This window comes from Coenobita brevimanus, chromosome 21, assembly GCF_032717465.1.
Source record: "Coenobita brevimanus isolate Jiangsu-jjx chromosome 21, ASM3271746v2, whole genome shotgun sequence".
In the NCBI taxonomy this organism is placed as follows: domain Eukaryota; kingdom Metazoa; phylum Arthropoda; class Malacostraca; order Decapoda; family Coenobitidae; genus Coenobita; species Coenobita brevimanus.
In genome coordinates, this window is record NC_136974.1 from 34,546,496 (window position 1) to 34,554,005 (window position 7,510).

Here is a 7,510-nt window from a genome sequence, read left to right on the forward strand (position 1 = left end):
TTTTGTCGTGGGGTGGGTCAAATTGGACCTCTTGCAACTTCACACCTGGTGCTGTTTGTTGCATGGGAATTATACCGTTGCAGATTATTTTTTTTATTCGTCTTCATCGTCGGCAGCATTGTCAGTTACTAGTTTTCATCGTCATTGTCCTTCATCATCATCATTAGGCTATTCACTTTCCTCATCATTTGCCATACTCGTCGTCGTCGTGGTCATTGTCACTTAGCTAGTTGTTATCATCATCGTCGCCGTCGTCGCCAACAGTTACTATTTTTATCATCATCCTCGTCATCGTCGTCGTCGTCATTGTTGTTGTCTGTTGGGAGATTCTTTTTATTTTTTCCAGTTGTTGCACAGTGCGATGTATAGGTTCTTAAAAAAAAGAAAAAAGAAAAGAAGAAGAGAGGTCAAACCGGGCCATTTCGGTTTAAACCTGTTGACCCTCTTTGGAATGTATATGCAGAGAGAGAGAGAGAGAGAGAGATTCATGTTGACGTTTCGCAACATGGGATTATTGCAGGGAGAGAGATTGTCATTATTATACTTATTCAGACGCACGTACGTTAAAAAATTGTTTGCCTCACCTTTTATCAGCGTCCTTTATATTTTTCTTCATTTCTGAGAACCACGTGAACTTTTTTTTTTTTTTTTTTAGATATGTATCGGAAATTTTGGTTTTTTTCTTTTATCCGTAATCTCGTGCCCTTTCACATAATTATTGGTCCACCATTTATCTCCTTAGAAATCATACTTTTGAGAGTCACTTTTACTTACCCATTTTTTTTTTATTTAGGTTTATGACGTATTCGCTTCCTATATTTGATTTTTTTCCTCACCTTTCCTTTGTCCCTTTCATTCACCGTCACCTATGCGGAAGGCCGTTTTTAAAGATTTACATCCCCCGACCATTTTACTCTTACTTATAAAACTCGGATCACTTCATCGTTTAAACCCTCACTCACATATAAGAAAGTTGGGTTTGTTCACCATTCCCTTAACCCTCTCAGCAATTATAAAGTTGCTGTGGGAATCTCCAAATTTGAAAGCCCCACCTTACTCTTACTTCCAAGACTTACATTCACGTATCCACTCACCTTCTGGGACCGGTACTTCATTCATGCGAAAATTTAAGTTCATTCTTCCTTCCCCTAACTCATATAGATTCATTTACCGTTTACGCACAGTCGGCTTAAGGGTCGTATTACCCCTGCCAACCCGCTTTTGCTCATTTGGCAACGGCGCACAACGTTTCCAGTCCCCACCCCTCCACCGCCCCAGTCCTTCTCTCTCATTACCACTCATTAGCTGCCTCACCTCCTATAACGTTGGCCTTGTAATCTAATAATAATGTAGGAGCCATAATTCATGCTCTTATTTCGTTTTCCATTTATGGCATTGATCAGCGCACACAGCTTCAAAGTGAAAATTAATTACAAGCTGGGATGTCAGGCCAAAGTGAGAATGAAGCAGCAAAACAGCTTCTGATAAGCAAGGATACGAACACCCTGTAATTTATGACTACTGAGGCCTTTTGAGATTTTAAGACCTGAATGTCCCCGTAAGCTCCTACTTCTCCCCCTTGAGACATGTAAGACAATGACCGAAGCGAGATGGAATAATATCATTAATACCCTTAATAACCCAGCTGAAACGTCGGGCCATCATTCTCTTTCACCTCTTCCCTTCGTCTCTCACTCACGCTTTCCGGTGCTTTATTTTCCCTTTCTACTGACTCCTCCCCCCCTTTCTCTTCCGTCCCTCACTCCCTCCATTACCCTACCTCTTCCACCCCGCCACCACTATCTTCTTCAAGGGCAGTATTGCAAGTAACACCACATACCCTCGTGAAGATTCCATATTATATCGTCTGTGAATCATTCAGCCGCATAATAATGTGTCAATGTATCGTATAAAACTACTTAATAAGAAATTCTCGGCTGTGTGCCTTCTATCCAGACGAGTAGTGCATAGTTATCACATGGGCAAGAGTGGGATGGCGGGGTAACAGGACTGCTGGAACCGACTGTAAATAAAAATCTTGCTCTTGAGGGCCGCATTTATCACTCATTTCACTGTCTCACATTCAGTTATCATTTTCCTCGCATTTCACTCCCATTATTATTTCTCTTATTTCACTCTGTCTCCCATTTACCTAACTCTTCTCTCTTGTTTCTGTCCCCCATTTACTTCTGTCTCTTATCTCACTCTGTCTCACATTTACTTATCAATTCTCTCTATTTCACTCAGTCTCAGTTATCGTTTCTCTCATATTTCACTCACATTTACTGGTCATTTCAATTATTTCCCCGTCTTTCTTACATTTATTTACCATTTCTCTCATTTCACTCTATTATCTTTGCTTTTCAATTGTCTATTTCACTCAGACTCACATTTGCATACCAACTCTCACAATTTCACTCAGTCTCATTAATTATCACATTTCTCACACTTCACTCACTTTTGCTTACCAGTTTGCTAATTATGTCACTCTCACATTTACCTAGCATTTTTCTCTTATTTCCTTCTCAGTCTTGCATTCACTTACCCACTCACGCTCCGGGCCCGACGACTCAGCTCATCCGTGGCTTTGGCTTTCCTCAGAACTCATTAAGTTGACACGATATCAAAGCCGCTCGTACGCCGACAGAGTGGCTTAATCTCGTCGCCAATCGGAATCACTCGTATTTTTCAACCGGCTTGGCATTCGCGTCCCACTGATTCCATTCCACGCAGAAATCAGGCAATAAAGCCGTTTAAGGAAATTTTGGTCTTTGTGTTTTTGGGGAGAGGGCCGGGGAATACTGCCCTTAAACATGTGCGTTTAGGTGTTGTGTGTGTGTGTGTGTGTGTGTGTGTGTGTTTTGAGAGAAATGTCAAGTAATATTTGTTTTAAGCTGTATTTTTTTTTTTTGGAGAAAAGATTTCGGGAATATTATCTTTAAGTTCCTTGCGTCAAAGGATTTTTTTTTTTTTTTTTTCTGCGGAGGAGAGCCGGGTAATATTGCCTTTAAGCATAACTGATGCGTGGAGTTGTGGAAACGACGAAACAGATGTTATTTGTTTGTTTTTGCACCGGTTAATTGCGCAGCATCGATGACGTTGTTGGTAGAGTTCTCGTGTTAACACAAAGGAATGCAAAAGCAAGTGACGTATTGGCCTCTTCGAGGCAGTTTGCTTTGGTAAAGGTTATAACTAACAAATATTCAATGTTTCGACAATTAGGGACGCTCCATAACACGGTGATTGGCTGACTGATATGAAAAAAAAAAAAAGAATAAATAAATGCTAAGTGAACAGCCTAGAGGGATACGTTTAGGGAGCGTATACATATTCCGTTTCAGGCGTCAGTGGGTTTACAAAATTATCATCGGTCGGAAAGATGATGTGAGAGTACATGGTGTGTAGACATTGTGTGAGGATGTTGACTGGTGAATGATGAAGGGTGAATGATGCTTGGATATTGTGTAGGCCATTATACAGTATAGTGAATAGAAGAATATATTGAATAGTGAATGATGAAAGATGAACGATTCTTGAACATTCTGTAGGGCTTTGGGTAATGAATAGGGGCATTTAGTGAACAATGAATGATACACAACTGATGCACGGACGTTGCGTAGGTCATTGAGAGTGAATAAAGGAATGTACTGAATATTGAATGATGAAGGATGAATAATGCATGAACATTGTGTAGAGCATCGGATAGTGAGTAAAGGAGTATTCATTGATATATTTTGTAGGGCTTTGAATAGTGAATGATGAAGTAAATGATACACGGATGTTTTTCAAAGTACAGAACAGTTTGCGGGCTTCTGGCCTTTGGTTCCTTCTTCCTTGCATTAAAAAAAAAAAATGAAGAAGAAAGCTCAGACCTGTCCTAAGCCGCACGATTAACTTTAAGTGCGGTACCAGCAGACGATTTTTTACGATTTTATTCAGTGGTTATTGTAAAGGATGAAGTTAGTCAGTATCTGCCCTCTCATTAGCAGAATTCGAGCGACTAAATGTAGCGAGATTAGAATGAGAAATGCGTTATCGAAGTGAAGGGGTTACCCGATTATGTTGGTTCAGTAAGTTGTGTGGGGTAATGATCAGCCGATTAGCAAATGATAAAAGGATTGGCAGATGCATGGACTTGGTGTGGGGGAGGAGGATTTTCATGTGGTTAGAAAGCTCACCAACACCTCTTCCTTACTGGTTTATTTCTGATTCTGCATTGTTACTATATTCTTGTGTGTTGTTCATGCAATCTACGTCGATATTGATAAGATATAAGGAACAAAGAAAGAGGAGGTTTATAGGTAGGGTAGAAAAATCGATCAAGAAGAGGTGCTGTTCTTGTGTTATTCGTGCAATCAATGTCGATAATTAAAAAGTTATAAGAAAAAAATGGCGCCCTCGATCAGAAGGAGCGACCAGTATAATTCAGTCAGTTCGGGAAGCCAACCCGAAGCTGAACAAAATAATCTAGAGATGGAAAGATCAAATTTTAGAAATGTTGAGACAGCAAAATATAAATAAATAAATAGATAAATAAAAAAAAATAAATAAATTGGAGAAACAAGACCGAAATAAGAAGTCGTCCTTAGGGAGCAAGATTAAAAAAATATATATATGCCTAGACGCGGCAAGATGAGACAACAAAATTAAAAAAAAAAAAAGCCCGGACTAAAAAAAAAAAAAATGACATCAGAATTATAACAAAATTGATGTAGAAACAGCAAAATAAAAAATAAAAAATCAGCGACAGCAAGATAAAATTAGAAGAATCTAGAAACAAAGATGAAAATCAAAAGGATGGCTTGGAGCTAAAAGAATATAATTGCTCCCCTTCAGGTAAACCCTACCAAGAGTCTAATTGGTCTTTCATCCTCCCCTTCTTACCTCCCACACCTTAAGGATCTCTCTCTCTCTCTCTCTCTCTCTCTCTCTCTCACACACACACACACACACACACACACACACACACACACACACACACACACACACACACACACACACACACACACACACACACACACACACACACACACCACCCCGGCACTCATTGCCAGTTCCCTCTGTCGCATTAGACCTGCCACAATCAATATAGGGAATGAGAGAGAGAAGTCAGTCTCTCTCTCTCTCTCTCTCTCTCTCGTTTGTATTTTATCTTTAAATCCGTCTCGCCCAATTATTGGTCAACTGTATTTTCGTCTCCCCCCCCCTTCTCTCTCTCTTTTATTAGGAAAAAACGGAAAGAATGGAAAGGAATGGGTTAAGGGCGCGCACGCACGCACACACGCACGCACGCACGCACGCACGCACGCACGCACGCACGCACGCACGCACACACACACACACACACACACACACACACACACACACACACACACACACACACACACACACACACCACTAAGTAAAGCGTCGTATTAAATGCGTTAATGAAGACAATGTATAACTTCAAAAATTCTCTCTCAAAAAAAAAAAAAAAAAAAAATAGCGTATAGAACTTGTAGAAATTCAGTAAAGGGGTTCCATGGTATAGAAAGCGTCAAATGTCTACCTGACTTGAACTTCGCAACCATTCTCAGGGTATACGCCACGCAGATCGGAAGGCGAACACTGTAGTCGCTGAAGCACTGTGGATCCCGACGGTAAAATAGGGATTCAAATTAAGCTTAAGTGTGGAAGAAAGAGAAAGACGAATGAGAGAGAGAGAGAGAGAGAGAGAGAGAGAGATTGAGAGAGAGAGAGAGAGTGTAGTGAAAGTGAGATAGCATCTTTCCTTCTTAGAAAGCATTTTTATTTCTACTATGTCCTCCCTCCTCCTCCTCTCTGCCAATCTGTTTTTTTATTTATGTATTATCTATCTATTTGTCCGTAATTATCTATCTGTCCGTCTATCCATTTCCATCTCTGTGTGTCTATTTATATATATATCTGTCCATCTATTTACCTATATTTATCTATCTACATGTCTGTTAGTCCCCCTTCTCCCTCCTCCTCCTCCTTCGTTGTTCTCTCTCTTACATCTTCATCTCTCCCTCTCTCTCAGCCCTCCACCTGTTTCAGTTATCTCTTTCACCGCCTTTGCTTTTTCAGACTCTATTTGCTCCTTTCCTCCTCCTCCTCCTCTGTTCATTGATCTTCTCCCACCGTTCATCTTTTTTCTCTCCTTTCCTATCTCCCCTCCCGTGCTTCTTATCTTCTTGCATTACAGTCCTCATTTCTCCCTCCACTCAGGATTCAGGCCTTTTCTCATATGTATGTATGTATATGCACGTATTCCTGTGTATGCATATATGGATGCATTTCTGTCAGTGTGTGTGTGTGAGAGAGAGAGAGAGAGGAATCACCAACAGTATTTGTATGTTTGTTGATAACATAAATATTGGATAAATTTTGTTTTGACTCAAGGAGCGTTTTTTTTTTTTTTTTCTAAGGGACCTTGATATGATCTGTGAAATTTAGAGAATTATCGGTTGAAGTTATGTGTATGTTAATGTGAAGTATTACATGTGATCAAATTTATCAGGGTCATTTAATACAAGTAATAGAAAATATGATATGATATGGGATGTATCTACTAGTCGTGGTCAGGATCGATGTAAAATAACAAGACACTATACTGTTTTTATTATGACTAGGCGTGAAATAGCCCTCTCTGTCATGAATGCTTAGGAGCAACAAGAGATTAACGCTTGACTAGGATGTTTGTCACAGTGAAGTGCTGTTAAAAGGATGGAGGGTACTGGTATTATGTTGTGATCCTGATCTATAGGAAATAAGGCTGCAAAGGGACGAAAATTTCCACCAAGTTACAGTAAGTAAACGTGGAGGAGAGGGTTCTTTCTTTGCCATCTTTGTTTTTCTTTTTGTACTTTTTTTTTCTAATATATTCTTTTCTTGATATCTGTAATTCGTCCACATTAATGTTGCGGGGAATTTCGTCATTTTACATATATTTCCCATATCACAGTAGCAGAATATGACAGTACCAAGGCCCTACATCCATTAAGTAGCCCCCCCCCTTTTTTTTTTTTGTGACTTTCACCATATTCTCTTCTTATGGTTGTACATACAAGATGGAGAGATGGCAGTTTTGGACCTAATGGAAGGGAACAGCGTAAAATCATACGTTTAGGTAGAAGCTGCCTAGTTTGAACTTACTAGCCACTCCAATTACCGTATACATTCTCTCTCTCTCTCTCTCTCTCTCTCTCTCTCTCTCTCTCTCTCTCTCTCGACGTTATTTCTTCTTGCACTTCAGTAATGACTTTCCCACTCACGTATCTCCACTCTCCCACTTTCACTTTCCTCTTTCTCTCCCTCTTCGTTCCTTTTCCTTCCTTCTTGTCCTTTCTCTCCGCTTTTACTATATAACATCTTGGAGAAAAAAGAACAATATGCAGAGAAAGAACCCAGAATTCATTAAACACTTCGCCTGTGACGGCCTTCTCAACAATAACAAAACTGTGGACACAAATATCGCCTTAAATAACCTAGTCCTGAGGTGTGAAAACAT